The 14,494-nt window shown below is 34.0% G+C and overlaps 1 protein-coding gene across 4 annotated transcripts in view; it reads right to left on the bottom strand.

Annotated features, from left to right (window-relative positions):
- LOC145293784 (microphthalmia-associated transcription factor-like) overlaps positions 1-14,494 on the bottom strand; it is a 157,960-nt gene that overhangs the window by 91,496 nt on the left and 51,970 nt on the right. The gene's annotated exons all lie outside the window — the stretch shown is intronic.

Here is a 14,494-nt window from a genome sequence, read left to right on the forward strand (position 1 = left end):
AAATATGTCTTGATAAAGCTGATATTTTTCTGGACAGCGCAAAAAAATTTTTTAGACGAAAAAAAAAAATAAATAAAAAAAAATAAAAAAAAAATAAATAAATAAAAATAAAAAAAAATAACGCGCGACAAGCATGAGTTTATTTTTTATTTCTATGAAAATAATGTCCATTGTATTATAAATATAGAACTAATCCAAAATGAAATAAATTAAATACTAATAAATACCCAAAAAGTGTTATTGTGCTACATAGTTCAATATAAATAATAAAATCACATTGTAAGAGATGATCTTTAATTTACTTCTTTGGCAGAAAATATTCTTTTTTCTCTGTTTCTTTTGAATGTTCCCATTTTTACATAACGTTTCGCTGCACGTCAAAATGACTACGAGTTTCTTCCCCCCACACCATTATAACAATGATCATATATTATTACTCAAATATATTATTATTATTATTCGAAAACAAGGCTATATCAAGAGGAGGGCCGCTCATATTCGTGTTCAGAGATGCGAGATTGGCTTTTTTAAAACCAAATTTCGTGAATTGGGCTTTTTAAAAAACAGTTTGATCTTTAGAAATTGTATTTGGCCTTTTTCAAAGCATGACGTACAGACTCAATGCCCCCGTTCAGTTTCGAATGACAAAGGATACCTCCTGTAGGGGCAGCTGCGCGTGTAATCGCGAGGCAAGGGTTGCGCAATCACTAACCACATCTCTCTTGAATTGGCACGGTTTGGATCCAGTGGCAAGGAGAAGTCCAGGACGACTGGAAACAATGGCGAAATAAGCGGAGAGCACACAGAGGACCTGGAAGTCCCAAATGGTAATCCACTTAGTACTGACCTGGTTCAACATTGCTTCGGTGATCCAGCGGGAACCGATGTGTCAACGTGATTATGCCGTATGAGCAACCCAAAAACTAACAAAAAGACTAACCAAAGAAGAAACAAATAGAATATTATACAGATGAGTAGGTAAATTGTTTGGGATTAATTTCCCAACTATATTTGCTTTTAAATTTTATGTTGCCTTATTTAAAAATCAATTATTACATTTTTTCTCTCCTGACTATTTTCTTATTTTGATTTATTTACGTAAATAAAAAAAATAGGTTAACAAAGAAAATGTTGACCATTCTTTTCCAGTAGTATTATAATTAGGGGGGGGGGGGAAATATCGAGAAGAAATTCAATTAAAAATAAAAATCAATTTATTCGTATTCTGCTGATCCACCATTTTATACTTGGGTAAATGATAAACTGACTTATCTCCCCCTGCTTTACAGGATTTTAACTATGATCAATGGCAAAATACAATAAAATTGTTTTGATTATAGATTAAAATTTTACTCAATAGGTTTCCCTTATTTTTAGAGTAAATACTTTTTAATAACAAATAATTTTTCTATTTTATTTGGAACTGCGATTTTCATTGGGGTCCAATACTTTATAAGCCCCAGATATGTTCTTGAAAGTGAGAATGTTATTTGGGTGTGAAGATGAATAACAAGAAGTACAAGAAAGAATATCTTCAGTTCAGTACATTTTTCTTTTTTATATGTGCCAGACAAGTGAATATGCGTAATGTATATCCATGAAGCTTTAGAGAATGCAGCATCTACATTAATGATTAAATGTACATACTTGGCGTAATCCGGGAGTCTTTTTATCTTAATTAAAAGAAAATTATTTTGTTCCAAACACAGTACGGATGAATAAAGAGTTATATCCTCCTCAATTTTTATTTTTTTTAGATGAGACCATTAGAAAAGAATTCCGACTTGAACAAAGTATCTTCTAGAAGGAATTGAATCAAATTAAAATTTTAAAAAATTGTTTTTATCAAGCTGCAACGATCCAGAAAAAAAAATCTTGCTAACCAGAATCAAATATTGATTTTGTAAGAAGAAAACTATCGATGACAAAGAAATGATAAAGAAACTGATTTTACGTTACATTAGAGAAGATAGGGGAGTAGTAGTACTTGTCCAGCGTTGTACATGAGTCTTTACTTTCATTTTTGCCCCCACCCCTCTTGTTTTTCACTTAATTTTTTCTAAACAAATATTTACATTTTTAAAAAGATAATTCTAAGTTATAAATTACACTACTACTAAATAATACTAACTTCATAAACTCCAAAACCATTAAATAGAATTGCACCAATGTAGTTGGCATGAGAGGATATGGAAAGGTTGGGTGTAATAAAATTAAAAATGCCAATTAAAATACGGGAATAAAGAATCCTGCCGAATGCAGGAGCTCACCTAAAAGTCACCGAAAGGGTGACTTTTAGGCTTATGGATCCATACCCCCTCCACACCCCAATTATAGTTAATTATTCAGAGAACAAAACTTTACATATCCATCAAAACACGCCTATTGTTTCTCAAGAAGACATTTTTTTCGTGATGTACAAAATATCGTCAATTTTTCATAAGGTGCTTCCTCAGTATATAAAAGTTCACCTATCAAATTAATGAATATTAAAACGAGTTTAATATTCATTTATCATGAAAAATACTTGTTTAACGAGAGAGAGAGAGAGAGAGAGAGAGAGAGAGAGAGAGAGAGAGAGAGGGTTTTAATAGTAACATATCAAAAACGTTAATGTGCAAGTGTATTAATCAGATCCCAACTTAAATTAATAAAACTTTCACTTTAGAAAATCGCTACAATGTTAAACATTAAAACCTATCTTTTAATGTTCATGTTTTACATTTGGTCTAATACATTAAAGTAATATATATATATATATATATATATATATATATATATATATATATATATATATATATATTATCCAAGATGGCAAAACTAAAATATATTATAAATATTAAGGAATTAATATTTATAAAGTAATCTCAACCAGATGTAAAGCTCGATAAACCAAATAGGAGATAGAGTTTTTTCTTCGCCATATTCCCTCTGCTTCACTTTTTGTTATCAAGTAAGATCTTTGACTTACTTGCAGTTTCATCAAATACTTTTGTATGCAAAATCCGATCCCGCATTTTGCTAATTTCTACCCTCTGATGAGAAGGAAAGTATTTCTTCGAAACTCCGCGGATTAAGGACTATCCTCTTATTAAGTGTTTCCTTTTCGGATTAAATATGTTTTTAACTCTTTTTCAAAGTGTTTTTTTAACATTTTTTATTAACTATTTGCTCATATATATATATATATATATATATATATATATATATATATATATATATATATATATATTGCATATTTGCATCGGCACCTATCTTTCTAAGAAAAAAAAATCATTCTAGTAAAAATAATTTATTAAATACGTGCTGAAACTTTAATTAACACTGAAATTTTGGTGATTAAAAGAATTAACACACTGATTTTTTTTGTAAAGTGTAGACTCCGCTCGGATGAGGTTTTGGAGTGAGCGTGGTGAGTCGATAGTGTTGGTGCTGAGTAGAATTATTGTGATGGAAGGAACAAGATTGGAACCCTGCTCCTCAATTAGCTTACCCTAAGTGGGTTATTGATGTCTGACCTTTGACCCACACCTGTACTTATCCACACTTTATAGTATTCAAAAAGCTGATCATTAAACAGAAAGGACATGACTTTGAATAACTACAGGAAAGAAAAAAAGCTCTCTGGATTTAATGCTATACAAGTCTTTATTAATATGAGTGAGTGGGGATAAAGAGAGATAGAAAAGTGAAAAGAAAGTGGGGATGAAGAGAGAGAGAGAGGGAGGGATGATGAAGAGAGGAAGAAGTGAATGAAAAGAGAAATGAGGGAACGAGAGAGAGAGAAAGAGAGAAAGAGAGAGAGAGAAACACAGAGAGAAAGACAGAGAGAGAAAGAGAAAGAGAGAGAGAGGGAAAGAGAGAGAGAGGGAAAGAGAAAGAGAGAGAGAGGGAAAAGAGAAAGAGAGAGAGAGAGGGAAAGAGAGAGAGAGAGAGAGAGTGAAAGAGAAAGAGAGAGAGAGAGAGAGAGAGGGAAAGAGAGCGGGTGGGGGTGGGGGAGAATCTGGATTTGGGAGAGGAGTTAGAGAGTTGGAGAAGGAGATTTGCTTTTCCATGCAGGATAGAATCGTAATTAATTCAACTGTCGGGGATAGAAAGCCCTAGGGTATCAAGGAAGTTAAGGAGCCCTATCCTTTTAAATACAGGATTACATATAGAGGGTGAAATTATCCGCCGTGTATTGTTAACATTTATATTGTGGGGTGGAGGTGGGGGTCGAAAAAGGTGGATTTGGTGTTCAAAAAGAAATAAAGGCGGAGTCAGGTAAGGAAGAAGTCAGGAATTGGTATTTTTTTATATTATAATAGAGAAAACAATAAAATCAAAGCAAATTATAGATTCGAATGTTTTCTCAACATTATTGCACCGAGTGACATTTGGAGATAAAATGGGTTGATATAAGTCCTTGGCAAATCACACACACACACACACACACACACACACACATATTAGTGTTGAGACGATTAATCGGAATCGGAAAAATCGGAAGATTTGGAGTTATCGGAATCGGTATCAGAAAAATTGGTGCCTATTTTCCGATGCCAAAACGATTCTTTTGTTTTTTTTTTTATTTGATTTTGTTTAAACCCAAATATTCCATTGCTGGTAATAATGATAAAATAATAATATATTGATTTTAAAATACAAGTAAAGCTAAAATCGATAGATCATCCTCCACAAGTGTATTTTGACGTGTAGGAAAATATCTGCATATTTAACATGTGTTTTTTCTAAAATCGGGGCAAAATAACAATCTTATAGTTAGATATTTATAAAGAATCAGAATCGGGATTTTAGCAAGGAATCGGTAAAAATATTGGAATCATCTCGTCACTAATATATATATATATGTATATATATATATATATATATATATATGTACACACACACACACACACGGTTTTTAGCTCTTCATTGCATCTAAACTAGCACCTATTCCAAGCACGAAATCGAACTTACAACCATCAAATTGATAATCGACAGTTCTACTCACCGAGATCTGACATGAGCGATTGTAAATGATATTTATGCCTAAAATCGTCGATCGCCACTTGTTTATATTTGTTACTTATGTTCATACGTATTTTTGAATACATATGCATATGTTCCTGTTTGTCACACACACACACACACACACACACACACACAATACTTTTTATTCCATACTTCGTGTGCGTGAGTTTTTTCCCCTATGTATCCCGAAAGAGTTTTTGAAATTTCACACGAATATAATTTATGTGTCTGGGAGTGTTCAAGTTTAGTATCAAAAATAGATCATCCAAAATATCCGATTAAAAAGGAACAGGCCGATTTTGACCAAAGTTAACACCCTTATACAGCATAATATTACTGGTGCATTTGATAAGTTTTATCACCACACAAGCAGAAAGGCCCGGCCTATAAAATAAACAGTAGGTTCTTTGTGATAAGACAGGGATATGTTCGAAATTAATGTTTCGGTTTAAAGCACAACTGAACCATGATACTTGACTTTTGCATTTTGAACTAATTCAAGCCATTATATAAAAATAATTTTATAAAATCAGCAGTAGTTTATTTTCCATGCAATGTAGACTACAACGTATTGTGGACTAAGTTGCTGCAGGGAGCCATGTGAAGCTTAGTCCTGGTGCACCACTGTGGGTCCCTGACTAGAATCAATCTGATGACCTCAGTGGAAGATTAAATCTAGACGGTATAGAGAGATGTGTGCAATAGACTTATGGTATGACTACGTTGAAAAAAAAAAAAAATGGATGAACATTTTTTGCTTAGTAGATGTAGAACAGTTGCAGCAGCAGGTTCAGTTGGAAGGGGAAAAGCCAAGGAAAACATGGGAGGAAGTGATAAGCATGGACTTAAAAGACCTGAGCAGAGATAGGTTAGTCTCAAAGTCAATTTGTTAAAGCCGCCCAACACACGCTTGCATGTAAAATAGACGTGATGATGATGAGGAGGAGAGGAGGAGGATGATGATGAGATGAGGGTATCTTGAATTTTACTTGAATGAAAATTTTGAATTTTAATTGCACAGCCAAACAAAATGATAGGTAGGTTTTTCATTAAAATAAATATTGACAAAATTCGAGCAGTTATAATTTATTTAAAATCTGTTGTAATTTTTTTCTTCTACAAATCATTTTATTTATTTTTGCATATTGTTGTTGTTTTTCTGTGTATGTATGCGGTTCGTCATTAGATACTGTACCTCGGCTTAATTGTTTCTTTGTGCTTTACTGTCTGTCGCCTGCGGATTAAGTTAGTTTAATTCTTTATTTTGATTATCATAATTTACTACTACTACTACTACTACTACAACTACTCCTCCTTATTTATTCTTCTTCTTCATGATGTCAATGATAATTGCATATTGATTATTTAAGCGTAACTATATTTCCGTAACATAAGGGAAAGAACTAAAGAAACGAAGTTTATCGTGAAGCGAAACGGATAATACAAAGGGAGACAACCGTGTCATTCTTCAATTTGTATTTTAATTTTGCGTGTACCAATTCTTTACGTTTTAAAAAATGTCCCTTTTTTTTTTTTTTTTTTTTTTTTTTTTAAACTATCTTCACTATTCTTCACTATCGATAGATCACTACATCAAAACCAAGGGCCACTCAAGGTTAAGGGTTAATAAGACGGGCATGAATGCCAGCCGAAACATGAGGAACATTACGGGAGTACTAATATTGATAAATGTTACGAACCGCGTTTGATTACATTTGAGGCAAGACCATAACAAAAATTTGTTGAAATTGGATTTGAAGACGACCAAGTTGTAATCAGCAGGGAAGCAGTTCCGCAGTAATGTTCCTACATGTGGAAAACCCTGGCGAAGAAACTCTGTCCATGGAAGAAATTCTGTCTAGCACTAGACACATGAAGGAAAAAAGAAAACTCTTTTGTTCTTCTGGTAAAAAGACGAGTTCTTACAAGGGAAAGATTGGAGTTCAGCCGAGCACCTTCCATGGAAATAAAAATAGAACAGATAGAGACTAGCAATGCCTCTTTGGTTAGAGAAGGGGGTTTTAGGGAAAAGAAGAGCCTCCACTAGATTTCGAAATTGATTGCGTATTGTATCAAGGCAGCACCTCCGGACGTGCCAGCAGTACTCATTTTTTTTTTTTTTTTTTTACATTTTTTTTACCGACCCGTATAGTTTTAAAGTTATGAATCTGTTTTGAAGTTGTTGTTTTTAAATTTCAATGTAAGATTCCGTCAATACTTGCCTTTTAGATACCGTAAAACATCCACTTTGATCGATTATGTATTGCTGTTTCATTTAAAAAAAAAAAAAGGAGTTAAAAATGACTTACCTTACTACTCACCCTAAGTCCGGCTGGTACCTCCCTGGACTTAGGGTAAGTGGTAGAATAAGCCTTTCTTTTTTTTTTTTTTTTTAACTATCTTTTAAGCCTGAAATTAACAACCATCACCAAACAAAATCAACTACCATCTTTAATTGACTTGTGTTCGGCTAAGTCAAAGTAACGATAACATATTCTGAGATAATTACAATTCGTTTCCACATATTAAAATTGTGCAGATCGGTAGAACATTAAAATTTTCTTGCGTTTGGTAAAAGTTATTTGTTGTACGTTTTGTTTGTTTTCAATTTATCGACTGTTAACTATAGTGCATGATTGTCCGTTTTTTTTTTTTTTTGTTTTTTTTTTTAAATTTTAGATGTAACCTCATTTCGCCTCAAGGGGAAGTTAACTATTGCTTTAAAAACAAAAATGACACACGAGCAAAGTTAGATCGTGTCCTTCGTAATTACGAAGACCACGATTTGGCACATCCCAAGATCTTTTCCCTATCCTATCTCCATGTATTTATTTTTCACAATCAGTTTCATAACGAGGACGTGTTTCTCGTTACGCTATCGGTTGTTCGTTGGTTATAATAATGTGAACGAAAAAAAAAAAAAATAAAATAAAAATAAAGTAATAGCTTTTTATGGTTTTATTTAAGCCTTAATTTACGCACCTAAAATGCACTTTTACCGTAGAATAGATTTCTTTTTTTGGGGGGGGGGTCGTGGGGTTTAAATCTACAATAATATCGTTTCTTACAATTATGATGACATTAACCTTTATTCAAGTTTCGTTGGGTTAGCATGAGCGGGGGGGGGGAAGTGTATTCAAACCATAAAGTGGAGGTCCCTAACACGTAGATAAGAATGCAGATTAGGAACGGCAAAGATTATAAAGAAAGATAATAAAAAGGTGTAAATAAAAAGCAATCAAGTGTTTCATGCCATTCTGTCAAACAGATGGCGTAACTGTTCCATTTATATTCATATACACATGCTTTAGTTTTAAGTTAAACATAATCAAGCAAAGTAGGTTTCTACAGGGCTGGTTGACTCATACTGATCTGGTTTCAAATATCAATATAAATTAAACTTCCTACGCTTCTTTGTTTTTTTATTATTGAATTGTTGTTGTTGTTATTATTGAGTTATTATTAGTGATGGGACGATTTCAATATCTTTCCCGATTCTGATACAATTACCGATTCCATACTAAATTCCCGATTCCGATTCTTTATAAATCTCTAATTATTTAACTACAGAGTTGTTATTTTCCCCGATTTCTGTAAAAAAAACACGTGTTAAATATGCAGATATTTTCCTAAACATCAAAATACAATTGTGGAGGATGATCTATCGATTTTAGCTTTACTAGTATTTTAAAATCAATAAATATTTATTATTTTGACATTATTACCAGCAATGGAAGATTTTGCTTTAAACAAAATCAAATAAAAAAAAATTAAAAGAATCGTTTTGGCATCAGAAAATAGGCACCAATTTTTTTCGATTCCGATACCAACAAATTTGTTGATTTTTCCGATTCCCAAATCCGATTAATCGTCCCAACACTAGTTATCATTATTATTGAGTCATTATTTACTTTTTTTTATGGAAATTGGCCCAAACAAAGCCGGTTTTCGACTGACAGTACAGGAGCCCTAATTCTTTGGCAGCGCTTAGAATGACTGCTTTGTTGTATAACATCGAGATAGTTGAAGTGCCATGATCTGCATGGAAGGGGACCTTGCTATTTCTGGTGAGCTTTCACGAGGCCACAATTTTCTAGGCAGGACTCGCCTAATGGACCACGTGTGTGTATACTTGGTCTCAAAACTGGCTCACTTTGCCCAACTCTCTCCCCCATCCTGAAATTAAACAAAAACGTAATTAAATGACAACCCTAAGTAAATATCACACCATAAAACATCAAACCAGGCAACCACCCAAACAAAACCAATTTGTCTCCTCCCTTGAGGCTCACATTCACAAATATCTGTGGGCTTAGAAGTAATCTAGATGATGCGTCTCCCCGGATATCTTAGCATTAAGTGAAACAAACCTACCCTCCTCAATTTATCTGAGCTCCAATTTCTGGTCCCCACTCGCCAATTTTTCACGGAAAACACCCGTCTGGCTGAAACCATCGTCAATAATTTTCCCCCCTCATTATCTACGGCTAAATCAAAACGTAGATTCCATGAACAAAGCATCTTTCTAAGAACTGCACGCCCGTGGAATTCTCTTCTATTTGCCAGCTTCCCAGCTGACTACAACTTGGATGTCTTCAAGTCCAACATAAACAAATTCTTGATGAACCGCCCCCTTAAGTAATCCAATTTACCAAATTTCCATTACTAACAATTACTACAATATTATCACATTGATTACTGTACACTCTATAACCCTTATCCTCGAGTGTCCTTCGGGTCTTGGTAAGTGGTGACTCCAATGTAAAAAAAAAAAAAAAAAGAAGATATTTGACTAACTTATTTGAACCGAAAAAATACAGTATATTATTTTACCTGAAATAATTTAGGTGACTCAAATGGGATTTAATCGACGAAGAAATGGTTCCGCTGAATTATGGCGAGAGAGATTCTCTGGTATAAAGACTTTTTTTTTTTACCCTGTCAATCAGTTTGTGTCAACTAGTTCCCCTCTGTTCTCCACTTTTGTTATATAACAGCTGCGTACAACTAATATTATTGTTTTAAGACCTATGAATATGGAGGCGAAAATATTTAATCAGAGACCGATACTTATTTATTTTATTGGCTCTCGATAGCAGAGATGACGGTATTAGGACAGAAAAGGAAATCACATCAGCATGTAAACAGTACACGTCAGAAGTTAGTCACAGCGGACATGAAAAACAAAAAAAACAAAAAGATACGAAGATACAGGTGTGAAATGAAGCAGCGTGAAAAAAAAAAACAAAAAAAAAACAAGTTTTGAATTGAATAGAGAAATTGTTTAGTCATGATTTTTTTTTTTTAAATTATTGTTGCTTAGTTAAATACTGTAAAAAACAAGCTGGGATATCTATAAATAAATCTTCTTCTATAATATAAATCTCACCTTCTGTTTAAATGTATGTATGAATGTATATATGTATATCTGCCTAAAACTTTCGATAGAGGCGGCGGATTTACACGAGATCGGTATCATTTTTAACTCGACCCTTCGGATGACAAATATCGAAAAATTGGCCAAAAACACATTAATTCCTTCACCCTCACTTGGGTAGTTTTCTACAAGGAGGGTCGTTTTTTTTTTTTTCGCTGGCATTTTTTGCAAGTCATTCAACCCTCGCGCCCACGACGTCACATAAAAGGCGTTATTTCGACCACTCGTGACGTCACAACCACGGTAGACACATTGATAAGACATTTTTTTTTAAACACCTTTTTTCCCTCTGCGTTACGGGTTTGAGCCTGCTTACTACCCCTATTTTTTTTTTTTTTTTTGCAATCACAATTGTCCTTTTTTTTTTTTTTTGCACTCACAATTGTCCTTTTTTTTTTTTTTTGCACTCACAATTGTCCTTTTTTTTTTTTTGCTCAACCAACACCCTTAAACACACCACTTTCTTTTCCTCCCTTCGCGTCATAGGTTCGAGCCTGCCTGCCTACTACAACTTCTTTTTTTTTTTTTGCTCAACACACACCTCCAAACACCCGGGCAACGCCGGGCAGCCAGGCTAGTAAATTATAATAGTGAAAACATGATTATATCTATCTATTAGGTTTAAAATATTTTTGGCAACACATTTTCGGACACCGTTCGACATGAAGAGAGCTAGCTGATACACAACTTTGACAGAAATGTGTCTGCAAATGTGTAGCCAAAAATGTTTGCAGAAATATTTATTATTGTGAACTTTTACAGGGTGGAACATTAAAATTGTTGCCCTACAAAAGACGACGTGACTCCATTTCCGTTTGATGAAAACCAGTTTACATTTTTTGTTGCAGACCATCTACTAGTTTTCCAGTTGTGTACAAATCCTAAGAGTGATAGAAGCCTCTATCATGTCTGAAAATGACACAATGTGCAACGAGCGAGATCAGAGATGCGCCACTGTACAACTCATGCTCTCAACCGATCCAAGTTATGACAACAGGACCATGCCGCCACCTTCAAAATGCAAATCCGGACAGTTCAACGCTTGAAGGCACAGCTCAACAAAGTTTCAGGCCACGGTTATGGTCTTTGGTGTGATTTCAAGTGAGGGCCACATCATGCCACCTCACATCTTCGAAGTTAGCTTGAAAGTCAACACGAAAAGTCTACCTGGACGTGCTGAAGAGTGTGGTGATGTCCTGGTACAATCAGATGGCCGCTGGCAGACCCTGGGTGTGGCAGCGGGACTCAGCGCTGGCCCACAAGTCCAAAGAGACGCAGGCTTAACTTAAGAAGGAGTGACTTTGTACCCGTCTCTCACTGCTCCCTCTCCTCCGACCTGAACTTGCTGGACTACTTTGTTTGGTTATACGTCAAAAGCATCACCAACATGACCTCCTGCAACATCAAAGCCAGCCTGATCGCCGCCATCTGCTGAGTATTCGCCAAGCTCCTGCTGGCACTTGTGGAAAAAGCATGGTCTTAGTTCCGGACCTGTATTAAAGCGATAATTGAGGCTGAAGGTGGCTACATTGAATAGATGTTAGTTTTACTACATAATCAAGTTACTTGAATTGATTTTTTCCATAAAAACTTTACAATAAAGCTGTAGTGTTTTCTTTAGGGCCAAAAAAATTATCATTCCAAACTACATAAACACAGTAAGGGTTGACTGAATTTTACCCTATAAACGTAGGCTTTTCACGATTATATAGTACATATTATCAATCCTCATCTCAAAATATCAGAAACACAAATAAAACTTGATTTGAACTTTCTATACTTCAACTGTCTGCCATAAAAAAATCAATTCATCATTTTTTTTCATGAATTAAAAGAAAACATCCTGATGTAGTAATATTAAATATTAAATAAATATTAAAACAACGTTGTGCTGGATATGTGACTAGTGTATATAAAAACATAATAGCTTCTGGGTTGTGGATAAAATTGATCTGCAGATAGCTGTAACTTAAATGAAATGTGCATTTGTCATATTCTGAATGGGGTGAACACTGCGATCAAATAATTATTAAGGGAAAACTTTCACACTTCACCAGACCAGATGAATTCTTGCCCTGGATTCCAGCAAAAGCAACCTAACATGAGCTATAAATATCGTCATATGATCGATTTGGGCGAAGGAAACTAATATTTTCTGCTGCTTTGTGAGGTAAGGAGAATCTTAAACTAATACTCTGATATCTCAAGGAAATCAAGGAAGAAGCTCCCTTGATTTCTAAGAAATAGCTGAAGTAAAATAAATGAAGATATATAATAAATTTGGGTATGTGTGTTACAAAAGATCAGAGAAACATTGGTACCGTCGGTTTCAAATCCAAATAAAGGAGACCAATATTTGGCCGCCTTTGTTAGACTCTCTTCATAGCAATGCTGATGTTTTTCTTCTGATCTTTTGTAACATAAATATTTTTCTTAATTACACACTTTGTTAGGGTTCTCTACTACTAACCTTACATAGGTATACTAATGTTTGTGTGAATGAAAAAATGCTGCCTAAATGAAAAATTGGAATTAAATTCAGTAAATTAAAAAAAAAAAAAATGTACAACAAATTTATTATTTGACAAGAAAAGAATACAAAAGTTTAAAGCTTTTTCCTTAATCCATGAATTTTAATAAATGGATCATCTCATCAGAGGAAATGTTTTTAGCAAAGCAATGTTTAGAGGCAGACATAAATTTTGCTAATATACACATAGATTGAAAAAAAAAATAAATAAATAATAAACAGCTTGCACGAAAAATCAAAAAGAAACCAAGATTAAAAAAGGATAGTCCATAGTGTAGTTAGGTTCAATAAAGAAACATGGAGGCACAATCATAAAATCCAAGGCATTAAAGAAAAGTATAATCCAAATGTAGCGTTTTTAATGTTTAAGTGTGTTTCTATAGAGCAATCTATAAAATGCGATAAGGTAAAATTCATTGCAAAATTGTTTCCTTTCAGCAGCCTAGCATTCACATCACTTAACCAATCGATATCAAAGTTGGTCAAAATATCGATCATGGTCCGACATAACTGATTTAATAATAAAATAACTAATAATAGTAGAACCCCGGGATACGGCATTAAAAATTAGTAACAAAATACAGTGCAGTATATAATACACAGATATACAATCAAATAACATTTATAAATAATACCGTAAGGGGCCGGAAAAACATGATATTCCACATCGTAACCTGAAAATACAGTATCCTAAGGGCGCCGTATCCCGGGGTCCTACTATATCTAGGACAAAGGTCAAAAGAAAAAGTAAAAGTTACACTTTTGGCAATAAGTTCGGTTTTGTTTATAGCAGAAACTTCTTACTCAGCCAATGACGTTCAGGATCTTATGAGTTTGACCTTGACTTTGAAAAGTTCAGTCAAAGTCGAAATTTTGACGGAATTTCAACTTCTAATTTTTCCAGATTTAAGGCATGGATCTGATGGTGCAAAATTTTAGCCTGATCAGATAAATGGTTTTTGAGTTTCCAACGTTTCCATGAAATATTTCATACAATATGGATAAATTAGGCCTCGATAGGACTGTAGCCTATCCTTATGTTGTCAGGTAGAGATATGTATTTTTTTATTTTTTCATTTAGATTCTCACATCTCTAAATAGATGTGATTTGAAATGATTAAGTCCAGAGACATTTATTTACACTCCCTTTTGTATTCATAAACAAAGTTATTTTAAAGCGCATTCAACGTCTTACCGGTCACTGGAATTATAACAATTCAATAGACCTTCCCTTTTTGTGATGAGTTCATCAATTCAACAACAACAACAACAACAACAACAACAAGACAAACACCGATTACAGGTATCAGGCCACTAATTTGATTTCCGGAAATCAAGATTTATAAAGAGACTTTTTTTTTTTTTTTTTACTGTATTTTAAGAATTCTAATTGAATAAATCGGAAATCTGAACTCTATCTGCGATTGCCGACCAGTGTCAGTTTGGCACAGATCACAACAATATTCTTTACAGTTGGCGGTTAGTAATCGGCACTTGACTTGCAAAACCTCCAG

Source organism: Euprymna scolopes, chromosome 15, assembly GCF_053919585.1.
Source record: "Euprymna scolopes isolate OS-2025 chromosome 15, ASM5391958v1, whole genome shotgun sequence".
NCBI lineage: Eukaryota > Metazoa > Mollusca > Cephalopoda > Sepiida > Sepiolidae > Euprymna > Euprymna scolopes.